Source organism: Heptranchias perlo, chromosome 11, assembly GCF_035084215.1.
Source record: "Heptranchias perlo isolate sHepPer1 chromosome 11, sHepPer1.hap1, whole genome shotgun sequence".
Lineage (NCBI taxonomy): Eukaryota > Metazoa > Chordata > Chondrichthyes > Hexanchiformes > Hexanchidae > Heptranchias > Heptranchias perlo.
The window spans coordinates 69,860,720-69,875,309 of record NC_090335.1 but is presented as its reverse complement, the minus strand read 5'-3'; positions in this window follow the sequence as shown (position 1 = coordinate 69,875,309).

Here is a 14,590-nt window from a genome sequence, read left to right as displayed (position 1 = left end):
GCAGGCTTGAAGGGCCGAATGACCTACTCCTGCTCCTTTTTTCTATGTTTCTATGTTTCACCAATCTGCATGCTGCCAGCAGGGAGAACCTGCTTTGAGGGCGCATTGGTCAGAGATAAGAGCAATTAGGGATAGGCAATAAATGCTGGCCTCACCTGCGATGCCCACATTCCATGAACGAATATAAAAAAAAATAAGGCTACAGCGCTCACTCCTTTTGAGAGGACGAGGTAAATCTGGATGACACTAAAGTTGAGTTTTAAGAACCTGAGGATTATCGCAGGAAAATGTAGAAGTGCCGGAGACAGCTCTTTTCCGTTTTCAGTCCCTCCTTTTGCTGGCGAAGAGTATCACAGCAGACATCAACTGTCGAGAAGGTCTACACGGTTTGTTTGGACAATGCTCCCACTATTTGGTCCATTTCCCACTGTAGACATCCTGTGGCCTCCCTGAGTGTCAATGTAGTTCTGATTAACGCTGAACCGGAGGCAGCTTGGGATTATGAGGCCATACCCACTGGATCATAACGGTAACAGCAGATGAGCGAGGCCTTTTGAACTATCTAGTTTATCCTTGATAGAAACCTGTGGTCTGGTCTTCACTGCCTAACCTGTAAGATCATTGAGCGATAATCTACAAATGAACTGAGAAAAAAACATAGTAAATTACATATAAATTGCAACATGGAAACAAGCTGTTCGGCTCAACTAGTCCATGTTAGTTCTTATCCTCCACATGAGTAGTAGCCCTAATCCCAAGTGCCTGCTCTGTTCCCATATCCCTTTATTCCCCTTTCCTTCAACTACCTACCTAGCCTATTCTTAAATATTGGCCACGGTCTCTGCTTCAATCACTAACTCTGGTAGTGCACTCCAAAGCCTCACAACCCTGAAACACGTATGTTAATATAATAGGATGTGATTTTGACTTAGGTCCTGATTTGTAGCATAAACACTGTCACCCCTCAGTTTCTGCATTACTCATTCTTAATAACGTAATATATTTTGGAGAGCTATGAGCACATTGTGCGATGCAGACGCACACGCTGCAACCAAACGTTGAACTATATTGCCAACTCTGTGCGATGGATCTCCTGAGAAATGAGCCTGGAATTCATTTTGCTCTGAACTTGGATGCCTTTAATTTAACGTGGAAAAATGCCATAAGTGAACATTTCAAATTTGGAAATGTGGGGCCCTTTAAATAAAATAATGATTATGGATACAAAAATACTTCTAGGTGCTTGATCAGTGCAATTCCCCTCCCCTCCCACCCCCCCCCCCCACCCCGGTAATATCATGTCCAATGACTGTCAATCCCAACTCTTACCTAATGCTGCTGTGGCCTTGATCCAGGGATTGAACTCCGTTGCACATTGTTGGCTTGAATTTCAGATTGTGCAATGGTGAGATGAGAAAGTCCCGCTCACTTTATGCTGCAGAGTTCAATCGCCAGAGCAAAGTAGGAGCAGCATAGATAGGAGCTGGCAAGAGTGGTGAGGAGTGAGTTGGAGAAGAATGTCAGATGAACTGGAGAGAGTGGAGAAGATTGCCAGTATCAATTGGAGAAATGGTGTAGGGGATTGCCAGAATGAATTGGAGAGATGATGGTGAAGATTGCCAGAATGAATTGGAGAGAGAGTGGAAGAGATTGTCAGTATGATGTGAAGAGGGAGAAGGTTGCCAATATGAATGGAGAGATGGTGGAGAATGTGATCTGGAGTAGGTTCAATTGTCTCGAGGGATCGGAGAGGAATTCTCCAGATTTTTTTTCCCCCTAATTGACCTTGGGTTTTTCTTCTGGTTTTTCACCTCCTCCAGGAGACTACATGTCATGTAGGGGGTAGGGAATCTCTTGTGATGCACAAGGCATCACAACAGAATGGGACAGGTGAGATGGACCAGCTGGTCTTTTTCTGTCCTGACGTTTCCATATGTTCATAAGACTGCAAGCATGAACTAGCGGAGAAGGGGGGAAGTGGGGTTGGGGTGGGGGGGTGAGGAATGCCTCTGGGTCACTTTGATTATTGTAGAAACAATTTAACAAGCAAATTGATCAGCAGCAAGTTACAATATATAACCACAACAGCCCACAATTTCTCCCCAAGAAATGAAGGAATGTTTTGCAATTATCCAGTAGCTTACGGTACAAGATCATTCTGGTCATACTGTATAATTTGTCTGAGGCCAGGCAGCAGGGGGCAAGTGGTGGGGTTGGGGAATTCCCATGGGGGTTTTAGACCCCGCTCCATAACTTCGGTGGAAGTGCTGCGGAAAGCACGGAAAAGTGGCCGTTTTTCCAAGGTTTCACTGGCATTTCTGCCAAAGGTACAGCAAATGAGAACAACAAAGCTCTGCAGTCCTGCCACATCCAGTCGTGAATGGTGGTGGACAATTAAACAACTAATGGGAGGAGGAGGCTGTGTAAACATCCCCATCCTCCACATAAGTGCAAAAGGCAAGGCTGAAGCATTTGCAACCATCTTCAGCCAGAAGTGCTGAGTGGATGATCCATCTTGGTCTCCTCCCAATATCCCCACCATCACATGAAGCCAGTCTTCAGCCAATTCGATTCACTCCACGTGATATCAAGAAACGGCTGAGCGCACTGGATACAGCAAAGGCTGTGGGCCCCGACAACATCCTGGCTGTAGTGCTGAAGACTTGTGCTCCAGAACTAGCCGTGCCTCCAGCCAAACTGTTCAGCTACAACACTGGCAGCTACCCGACAATGTGGAAAATTGCCCAGGTATGTCCTGTCCACAAAAAGCAGGACAAATCCAATCCGGCCAATTACCGCCCCATCAGTCTACTCTCAATCATCAGCAAAGTGATGGAATGTGTCGTCAACAGTGCTATCAAGCGGCACTTACTCACCAATAACCTGCTCACTGATGCTCAGTTTGGGTTCTGCCAGGACCACTCGGCTCCAAACGTCATTACAGCCTTGGTCCAAACATGGACAAAAGAGCTGAATTCCAGAGGTGAGGTGAGAGTGACTGCCCTTGACATCAAGGCAGCATTTGACCGAGTGTGGCACCAAGGAGCCCTCGTAAAATTGAAGTCAATAGGAATCAGGCGAAAGCTCTCCAGTGGCTGGGGTCATACCAAGCAAAAAGGAGGATGGCAGTGGTTGTTGGAGGGCAATCATCTCAGCCCCAAGACATTGCTGCAGGAGTTCCTCAGGGCAGTGTCCTAGGCCCAACCATCTTCAGTTGCTTCATCAATGACCTCCCCTCCATCATAAGGTCAGAAATGGGGATGTTCACTGACGATTGCACAGTGTTCAATTCCATTCACAACCCCTCAGATAATGAAGCAGTCCGAGCCTGCATGCAGCAAGACCTGGACAACATCCAGGCTTGGGCTGATAAGTGGTAAGTAACATTCGTGCCAGACAAGTGCCAGGCAATGACCATCTCCAACAAGAGAGAGTCTAACCACCTCCCCTTGACATTCAGCGGCATTACCATCGCCGAATTCCCCACCATCAACATCCTGGGAATCACCATTGACCAGAAACTTAACTGGACTAGCCACATAAATACTGTGGCTACGAGAGCAGGTCAGAGGCTGGGTATTCTGCGGCGAGTGACTCACCTCCTGACTCCCCAAAGCATTTCCACCATCTACAAGGCACAAGTCAGGAGTGTGATGGAATACTCTCCACTTGCCTGGATGAGTGCAGCTCCAACAACACTCAAGAAGCTCGACACCATCCAGGTCAAAGCAGTTCGCTTGATTGGCACCCCATCCACCACCCTAAACATTCACTCCCTTCACGATCGGCGCACTGTGACTGCAGTGTGCACCATCCACAGGATGCACTGCAGCAACTCGCCAAGGCTTCTTCGACAGCACCTCCCAAACCCGCGACCTCTACCACCTAGAAGGACAAAGGCAGCAGGCACTTGGGAACAACACCTCCTGCACATTCCCCTCCAAGTCACACACCATCCCGACTTGGAAATATATCGCTGGGTCAAAATCCTGGAACTCCCTTCCTAACAGCACTGTTGGAGAACCTTCACCACACGGACTGCAGCAGTTCAAGAAGGCGGCTCACCACCACCTTCTCAAGGGCAATTAGGGATGGGCAATAAATGCTGGCCTTGCCAGCGACGCCCACATCCCATGAACGAATAAAATAAATGAGTGGGAGAGCCCCCATGAGAATTCAACCCCTTAAAATCCTGAATTACTAGGAACAGCCCACTTCAAAACTCCTTGAAAATATGGTGTGCCCGCTACAGTAATGATACAAATATTTATAGATCTTGCTTTACTTCACTCAGGTCAATGTTTCATATCAGTTTGAGTTGGTAATTGAGAGATTCCCTTCATAATCAGTATCTGGTTATGTATTAATTGAGAAACCAGCTTGAAACAGACTTTCCAAGCTCGGAGCCTAAAGATGCAAATAGTAGCTGAATACTGCTGAACACTGCCGTACATTATGCTTTGAATCTTAATAAAAGTCAATTCCTTTTTCAATATTGGATTAGAAAGATCCCTAAATCATGTTCAAAATAAGACACTGATAAAAAAATAACTGCCTTCTAAAGCACAAACAATGACAATACAACTTCTATTTTTAATGCTTTTTCTATTTCTCGCTTTCTGTCTTGAAAGCGCTAGTGTATGGTTTCATAAATGCCGTACTTTACCTCACTGACCATTATTCACATGTGAACCTTGACAGTGACGGTTGGCAGCCGAGCTGACTGTAGGGGACCCTCACCTCCGAGGCTGATTCTTTCATCATCCGGGCAGTCACACTTCCTGCAGAGGTCATCAAATCATGATCTGGAGTAGGAAATCATGAGCTCGGTCAGTTTTCCCCTCCCGAGCCATGGAGTGCTGGACCACTAAAAGCACCCCAAGTGCCAGCCCCGGCTTGGATCAATTAACTCAGCAGTGACTCATTGGGCAGGCTTAGCTCAACGAAGTGCTTGGCATGATTTTGTAGCACTCTTGCCTCAAGAGTCGACAATGATTAAAGGTTCAAACCCCGCTCCAGGACTTGAGTGCATTACCTAGGCTAATAGTACTGAGGGAGTGTTACATTGTCAGAGGTGCTGCCCTTTTGGATAAGATATTAAATAGAGTAGATAAAAGATCCCAAAACATAATTTGAAGAGGTGCAGTCTGGTTTCCTGATCTACGTTCATCCCTCAACCAAAAACGAATTCGGTAGCTGTCATTCAACTTGTGCCCAAATTGTCCGCTTTGTTGTCCTGCAGAACAATGTACCTAACACTTCTGCCTGGAGACAGCGTAGCGAAAGCAATGTTAGGTGACATAAATATCAATTTTGATATTTGAGGGAATGCTGTTGTCGTAATGACCTCACATGACTCCAATTTGAATCCATCCATGAAGTTCCTGCCTGTTTCAGACAGGAGCTCCGGTTGCCAGGAAATATTCTCCCCACCCCACCAATCCCAACCCGGAAAATCAGGCAACTTTGAAAACCAGCGATAACTGGACGAGAGAAACATACAGTCGCCTGGAATGATCTCCAACGAGCGATCGATGGACCACCCCCGGGGAAATAGCATAAACGGTTAAAAATGGCCATTGGTGCCATTTCTCCAGGGTTTCTGCCAATCTTCCGCCGATTGGCGGAAACCCTGGAGAGCGAGAGAACTGTGTGAAAATTCAAGGCCATTTGATGTTCCGTCAGCCACCGCCACATTTTCGAGCACAAATGGGCCGGTAAGATTAAAATTGCATCCCATTGTACAAATACAGCTCATGAATGGAAAAACTGAGAAGAAACGTTTGTTCAATTTATGAAATTGTTGCTTAATTATATTCTAATAAAATGCCATTTATAAATCCAAAATTAGTCTCTTGCATATTAAATATGTGTATGTCGAGAACAGTTGATTGAAATAGCAGTGAGTGTATAGGCTTGCATGAGGCCAGATATGCAGAATGTGACCTACATTCAGCTGTGCCAAGGCAAACTTTATGACTGCTTCTTTCCACCCAGAGAGAGACGGAAAATTAGCAAACTGGCACCCATGCCTTCACCCAATACTGTTTGTGCTTCGAAGCCTCCTGTGGCTGAATCATCAAAAAAAAACTTTCATACAAAGCAACTGTCCGGCTCCTTAGGCCAACTGAGTCGTTCGTTCGTGCCTTAGTTTTAACCCATTCCCTAACAAGAGAGCTGCAGTTGGAGAGCGAGCGTCGGCAAGGCCCGATGGGCTGAATAGTCTCTTTCTGTGCTGCAGTTCTCGATGATTCTGTGAATCAACCAGTGGCAGCTTTAGGATTCTGGTGGGGGGGGGAGGGGTTCCCGAGTGAAGATAGGTTCCCCTTTCCCACCCAACCCCCACTACCCAGTCTGCCCTTTTCCACTTTGTTACCTGGGTTTTTGTATCGTAGGAACAGGAGTTAGGCCATTCAGCCCCTTGAGCCTGTTCTGCAATTCAATTAGATCATGGCTGATCTGTACCTCAACTCCATTTACCCCTTCATACCCTTGCCTAATAAAAAATCTCCCAACCTCAGTTTTGAAATTTTCAATTGACCCCCAGCCTCAACAGCTTTTTGGGGGAGAGAGTTCCAGATTTCCACCACCCTTTGTGTGAAGAAATGCTTCACAACCTCTGTGGTGGGGGGGGGGGGGGGGGTGGAGGTTGGGATCAGTTCTCAGGAGAGGGAGGGTGGGGCCCTGGTTGTTTTTGTAGAGCTCGGGGAAACATTCCAGCTCCGCCCGGCCCCACAAAAATAGATGAAAACTTACCTGCTGGGCTTCTCTTTGGCTGGACCAGCCGTTACTGGGCGGAGCATGAGCAGTGAAGGCTCGGCGTAGTCCTGTCCTAAAATGGCATTCGGGGTCCTATGCACGTCCTTTCTGATTCTGGATGTACAATTAGGGTCTGGCGATATGTCATTTCCTGAACTGTGCTCCCCTTATGTAACTTCAACTATTGAACTGTCATAAATATGTCCCTTTTATTTGCTTGAAGTAAACCAGATGTGAGTCCTGGATCCAGAATCCAATGAGGCTGATGTTTCGATGCATTTCTTCATGGTGAATATTACGCAATGCTGATTCCCAATGATTTTATTATTTTGTTTACCGTTTTAATGACTGACATGTGGCGCTGGGAAGAAAGCTGGATTTGTTTGCCCACTAATTGATGTTTTTGGTGTTTCTTTTGAATGCAGACCACGAATAAATAGATTTTAGTAAGCAAATGAAGGAAATACTGTTACATTTTTATTGGAAATTGGCAATCGGAATATGTTTTTGTTTGTTTTGTTGTAAATATATTTTTGTTGTTTTTGGGATGTTTTCTACCAAGTCATTAGCCAGTGGTTGAGGTGCAGTTCGACATTTATCGAAGATAGAATTGAATGATACAGGTCCAGTACAGTACAGTACAGTACAGATTTGGTGTTGACCCATGACCTTCTTTAGCCCTTCATCCCAGCATGCAGCCACCCGGTCCCTCAATTTTGATCTACCTTTTGTCTCCCTCCTTCATTCCACCATTGCTGTCTGGGCCACCAGCCATGTTATTCCTGCATTCTGAAATTCCCCTCCTAAAACATTCTCTCCTCCTTCAAAAACCTCCTCAAAACCTTGGCCTTTGCCTATGCTTTCAGCCATCTCCCTTAATCGCTCCTCCACTTCCTGCTCGGTGTACGTCACCGTTCCTGCAAAGGACCTTGGGATGTTGTGTAGCATGAAAAGTGTTAAATAAATGTAAGTTGTGGTGATGTTACTGAATAAACTGAAGATGTGCGACATCAAACTTCACCTAAACATTACTCTGGGATTTGTCTTGTCTTCTCTCTCTACTCTTTCAACTTTGGTGGTGTCCTGTACAAAGGGCTTTGTCCCTTCACCCAGGTTTCTCAATTTTAAAAACGATGCACTGTAATAGTTATCAGCTTCAGAGTTTGAAGCTACTACTGAATCTCTTTGATGAGGCCAGTCTGATAATTCGCAAATTGACGTAGTCACAAGTTTGACTTATGAGTGAAATTATCTGACCTTGCGCTCCCAGCAGGGAGCCCTGACTGGCAGGAGCGCATGTTGGAAATTTGGGCCCATGATTTTCCGACCAAACACTGGTTAGGCCACAGCTGGAGTACTGTGTGCAGTTCTGGTCGCCACACTACAGGAAGGATGTGATCGCTTTGGAGAGGGTGCAGAGGAGATTCACCAGGATGTTACCAGGGCTGGATCGCTTCAGCTATGAAGAGAGACTGGGAAGATTGGGTTTGTTTTCCTTGGAGCAGAGGAGGCTGAGGGGGGACGTGATTGAGGTGTACAAAATTATGAGGGGCACAGATAGGATGGATACTAAGGAGCTTTTTCCCTTCGTTGAGGGTTCTATAACAAGGGGACATAGATTCAAGGTAAAAGGCGGGAGGTTTAGAGGGGATTTGAGAAAGAACTTTTTCACCCAGAGGGTGGTTGGAGTCTGGAACTCACTGCCTGAAAGGGTTGTGGAGGCAGGAACCCTCACAACATTCAAGAAGCATTTGGATGAGCACTTGAAATGCCATAGCATACAAGGCTACGGACCAAATGCTGGAATATGGGATTAGAGTAGACAGGGCTGATGGCCGGCGCGGACACGATGGGCCGAAGGGCCTCTATCCGTGCTGTATAACTCTATGACTCTATGACTCTATGACTCATTGTTTCCCGGAACTTGCAATCTTGTGGCAGGTCCATTTTGTGCGAAACAGATTAACACCTGCATTTAAAAAGGTGGAGGGATTTAGTGCTAGCGCATTAAACATTTCTGAAAATAGATCACCTTGTAAGTTCTAAAAGTGAAATGAAATCTCATTTTTCAGAATGGCAGCTGGTGGGAGGGACATTCCTTCTGATTCTGCCTCTGCCTGTGCAGAAGTACGAAGCATCTACTCGATGCCTCCCAGGGAAGTAGAGCTCAGCTTGGGGACTCTGTGATGTTGGGGAATCAAACCTGTTGCTGTAGCGCATGGAAGGTCTATTTTTAGTACCAAACGCCAGCCAAAATCAACGCCCCCACAACTCCCCCCCTCCCCGCCCCCACTACCACCTGAACAATGCTACTTATAATGCTTTAGCTTTCTGTGAAGATATTTTCTCCAGCCTAGTTGTTGTTCTTTTATTTTGAGTCAGCCAGTGAGGAAAAGGTATAGGTTTTCTATTTAGTTACACCCGACTAATGAGCATAAAGAGGGTGCGACCAATTGGAAAAATGGGCAGAGATCTGTTGCGTCAGATTTCTGCCTACATAGCCCAACGTCCAATTTGCGGCTCGGGTTACCGATTGGCACCTGCCAGTTTCCAATGGATCATATGAAAATTAAGATGATGTAATTTAGATTCCCCACGCAATTTCCTGACATTCATGCCAATATAATGTTCAGTTATCCACCCACCAGAATATAAAATGGGTGGCCAGTGCCATTAGTTGATTAGAATGGGATTATACTCACTGGAGTTTAAAAGAATGAGAGGTGATCTCATTGAAACATATAAGATTCTGAGAGGGCTTGACAGGGTAGATGCTGAGAGGTTGTTTCCCCTGCCTGGAGAGTCTAGAAATAAGGAACATAGTCCCTGGATAAGGGGTCGGCCATTTAGGACTGAGATGAGGAGAGATTTCTTCACACAGAGGGTTGTGAATCTTTGGAATTCTTTACCCCAGAGGGCTGTGGATGCTCAGTTGTTGAGTATATTCAAGGCTGAGATTGATAGATTTTTGGACTCTAAGGGAATCAAGGAATATGGGTATCAGGCGGGAAAGTGGAATTGAGGTCGAAGATCAGCCATGATCTTATTGAATGGCGAAGCAGGCTCGAGGGGCCATATGACCTACTCCTGCTCTTAATTCTTATGCTCTTTATTATCTTTTATTTGAGACTGTGCTGTGTACAGAATGGACTTAAAAATCCCTATAGCAAGGTCTGTTACAATATTTCGAAGCTATTTCTGAACCAGTTTTTTTATTTTTTTGTTTTTTTCTTGTTTGTATTTGGTTGAGCAGAGGGTTTTGTGTCGAGTGGTCTGGTGCGGCCACTTTTTTTAGGGCCACAATATTGGGACAATGGGTTTCTCAATGGGAATTCCTTTTTACTTTATTTTGGTAGAAGAAAAGAAGCAACGGAGGGATGCCAGGCAGGTCAGATTGCCCCAGAGACAAACTCTGCCCCCTGCTTATCCTCTACAACTTACATTTATGAATAAAGGGGCACCTACTTGCCAATGACCAGGTGCAACTGGCTGCACAGGCTCTGAGTCAGCAGAAAGCCAACTGTGCCGTCTGTTGCAAGGATGTTTGCAGCTAACATGCATCTGAGGTCTGGCATTGGCAGCGGCAGGTATGGTCATCTTAAGTCTGGCATTGCCAGTGGCAGTAATGGTCATCTTAAGTCTGGCATTGCCAGTGGCAGTAATGGTCATCTTAAGTCTGGCATTGCCAGTGGCAGTAATGGTCAGCTTTGCTCTTAAATCTGCTTTGCATCATTCCAGACATGGAGCAACACTGCTGACTGGGGAAGGGTGATCCTGGAGTGGCAAACAGGACCACCCTCCTCACTACCATCTCATTCTGCACCACCTCTACTTCAACAGGGGATTAGAGTGTTGTGCCTAGGTCTTTAAGATAACGATAGGGTTTGATAGGGTAGACGTGGAGGAAATGTTTCCACTTGTGGGGGAGTCCAAAACTAGAGGTCATCAATGTAAGATAGTTGCTAATAAATCCAATAGGGAATTCAGGAGAAACTTCTTCACCCAAAGAGTGGTAAGAATTTGGAACTTGCTACCACAAGGAGTAGTTGAGGTGAATAGCATGGATGCCTTTAAGGGAAAGCTAGACAAACACACGAGGGAGAAAGGAATAGAAGGGTATTCCGATAGGGTTAGATTAAGTAGGGAGGGAGGAGGCTCATATGGAGCATAAATGCCAGCATAGATCGAAAGGCCTGTTTCTGTGCTGTAGTTTCGTTGTAATTCAATGTAATTCGATGTGCCACTCCATCTCTTGGTCACAGAATTATTTTCCTGCCTCCACATTCATTGGGTTTTCCCAGAGATTTTTGTTAGCCAAAGAACCTTTGCAAACATTAAAAGTATTAGCAGCCTCTGTAAAGGTGACCAACATTTTTATCCCTTTACTGCAGCCCTTTAAATTTACCCTTCATCCCTTGTAAAAAGTCCTTTCAGGACTCATCTCCTGTCTCCCCAAAGCCTTTCCACCATCCACAAGACACAAGTCAGGAATGGGATGGAATACCCTCCACTTGCCTGGATGAGTGCAGCTCCAACAACACTCAAGAAGCTCAACACCATCCAGGATAAAGCAGCCCGCTTGATTGGCATCCCATTCACCATCCTAAACATTCATTCCCTTCACCACCGGCGCACCGTGACTGCAGTGTGTACCATCCACAGAATGCACTGCAGCAACTCGCCAAGGCTTCTTCGACAGCACTTCCCAAATCCGCGATCTCTACCACCTAGAAGGACAAGGGCAGCAGGCACATGGGAACAACACCTCCTGCACATTCCCCTCCAAGTCACACACCATCCTGAGTTGGAAATATATCGCTGGGTCAAAATCCTGGAACTCCCTTCCTAACAGCACTGTTGGAGAACCGTCACCACACAGACTGCAGCGGTTCAAGAAGGCGGCTCACCACCACCTTCTCAAGGGCAATTAGGGATGGGCAATAAATGCTGGCCTTGCCAGCGACGCCCACATCCCATGAACGAATAAAATAAATGAGTGGGAGAGCCCCCATGAGAATTCAACCCCTTAAAATCCTGAATTACTAGGAACAGCCCACTTCAAAACTCCTTGAAAATATGGTGTGCCCGCTACAGTAATGATACAAATATTTATAGATCTTGCTTTACTTCACTCAGGTCGGTGTTTCATATCAGTTTGAGTTGGTAATTGAGAGATTCCCTTCATAATCAGTATCTGGTTATGTATTAATTGAGAAACCAGCTTGAAACAGACTTTCCAAGCTCGGAGCCTAAAGATGCAAATAGTAGCTGAATACTGCTGAACACTGCCGTACATTATAGAATCATAGAATCATAGAAGTTACAACATGGAAACAGGCCCTTCGGCCCAACATGTCCATGTCGCCCAGTTTATACCACTAAGCTAGTCCCAATTGCCTGCACTTGGCCCATATCCCTCTATACCCATCTTACCCATGTAACTGTCCAAATGCTTTTTAAAAGACAAAATAGAATCATTTAAAAGACAAAATAGAATCTTTGAATCTTAATAAAAGTCAATTCCTTTTTCAATATTGGATTAGAAAGATCCCTAAATCATGTTCAAAATAAGACTCTGATAAAAAAATAACTGCCTTCTAAAGCACAAACAATGACAATACAACTTCTATTTTTAATGCTTTTTCTATTTCACAAGACACAAGTCAGGAGTGTGATGGAATACTCTCCACTTGTCTGGATGAGTGCAGCTCCAACAACACTCAAGAAGCTCAACACCATCCAGGACAAAGCAGCCTGCTTGATTGGCACCCCATCCACCACCCTAAACATTCATTCCCTTCACCACCGGCACACTGTGACTGCAGTGTGTACCTTCCACAGGATACACTGCAGTAACTCGCCAAGGCTTCTTCGACAGCACCTCCCAAACCCGCAACCTCTACCACCTAGAAGGACAGGGCAGCAGGCGCATGGGAACAACACCACCTGCACGTTCCTCTCCAAGTCACACACCATCGCGACTTGGAAATATATCGCCGTTCCTTCATCGTCGCTGGGTTAAAATCCTGGAACTCCCTTCCTAACAGCACTGTGGGAGAACCTTCACCACACGGACTGCAGCGGTTCAAGAAGACGGCTCACCACCACCTTCTCAAGGGCAATTAGGGATGGGCAATAAATGTTGGCCTTGCCAGCGATGCCCACAACCCATGAACGAATAAAAAATTAAAAGAAAATTTTCAATTAATTTCCTGTGCCCCCCTGGTGAGCTCCAAATACCAACCCCAGGACCTTGTCTAACCTGCAAAATGAGGTGGGGTCAGCAGAGTGACCATTGGACTGGTGACTAATACTCGACAACTGCCTGACTGGAGGCCCAATCGGAGAATGCACCCCCAAAGTTTTGACGTATGTAGCCACAACGATATTCCTTAAAGAGATGTCCCTGTACTAATCTTGAACATCCAAGTTCCCCAAGTCAAAAGGAAAGCAACAACTATAAAAGCCAGCAATAATATCATTGTGAAGGAAACAGTTAGAAGTTAATCGATGTACACTGACCTTCAAATAAACTTTAAGACTGTTTAGTAGTCTCTTAATGGTGACACCAGTCTGATTGCCAGAAGGTCGTAAATCCAGCAATTATGAATGTTGGAAGTTTATCCTTTTTTATTCATTGGTTGTTCTTTATTCACCAATAGCCTTGTGCCTGAGATACCCAGAGGAGGAGTTATTACCTGCTGACACCACAAGGCTCGACTGACGGGTATATTTGCAACTAAGAACAACTAGCCTGGACAAAGTGAAAAAACTGAAGAACAAGGCAAAATCTAGCCATTGCTAATTGAAAGCAAACAGTCTTGAAGAGAAGCCCAATCTGGAGTTAAGTGGCATTGAAATGATTACTGGAGGATTAACCCAAATTTCCATGGGTGCATCTGGTCCAAGTGAGGACCGATATTTCTGGTTAGGTTGGCATATAACAACACATCTAGTGTCAGCAGTGTGACAGAAGCAAAAGCAGGAAATTTCCAGCCAAGGTTTCAGAAGCAACCCATGGCAACTAGAAGGGCTAAGTTCAATCGAATGAGTGGTTGTTGACAAACTTGTAATGCTTCCTAGACCATCCCATGGGCAATGATATCTTACAGTAGAGAAGGATTTTTTTTTACCCATTTGGACTGAAGCACATCCCCCAACCCATCAAGAAGAACAGATTTCGGCCAAGAGATGGGATGAAAAGCTCCTGTGGAGATACAGGTCAGCAAGAACTCGAATTACCTGTTAGTCATGATGAATGGGAACATTCAGTTGGCTTTGCTTTAGGAGGTCGGCATGCAGTAGAGATTAGTAAAACGGTTAGTCATACTCTTCCTGCAGTGCTGAATGGATACTAATCAAAAGAACTGAAATATGTGTTTCTGTGTCAAGAAGGGTTATTGGAGCAAATTTCAGGCATGTACTGAGTTAACTGCTGCTGAAATAATGTTTTGAAGGGAGATAAGATCACCAGCAAATCTATTAAAGGATGCTAGATTAGATTATCGTTACCTAATGTTTCTGAATAGGACCATTCCTGCAATTGTTTGTATAACTTGAGAACATTTTTTAAAAGGCATAGTGTAATTTGAAAGTTAGGATTTAAAAGTTACTGCGATTGACCGTTGGTTTGGATCAAGGGCAATGGAAGGAAAAAAGGCTTCATTTAGGCTGAAGCAATGAAGGGTCATTCCAAGTATTGGCAAGGATTTATGATTTTCTATATGAAGATAGATCATGGACCACTACATTTAACAATACAATAATAAGATCTAAAACTGTGCATAGATCATATAGGGACTGTATGACCGAGGGACTCACAACCACCTGT